Raw genomic sequence first — 214 nt, 5'->3', positions numbered from 1 at the left:
TGAAGTGTGACTGCTTCCTGCTTATGAACTCATGAAGCTTATGAAGTCAAATCACTGGAAAAAAATCATTTAAGACACTAAATTCTTTTTTTAATTATTTTTAGTTGGTTCAGATTTTTTTCCCACAGAATCGATCATCTTAATGAGACGTCTAATTTAATAATCCGCGTGGCTTCCACACTGGAGGCGGTGGAGTGGTCGCTCTCCGCTGTCT

Source organism: Lipophrys pholis, assembly GCF_963383615.2.
Source record: "Lipophrys pholis genome assembly, chromosome: 19".
Taxonomy (NCBI): Eukaryota; Metazoa; Chordata; class Actinopteri; order Blenniiformes; family Blenniidae; genus Lipophrys; species Lipophrys pholis.
This window is presented reverse-complemented; position numbering follows the sequence as displayed.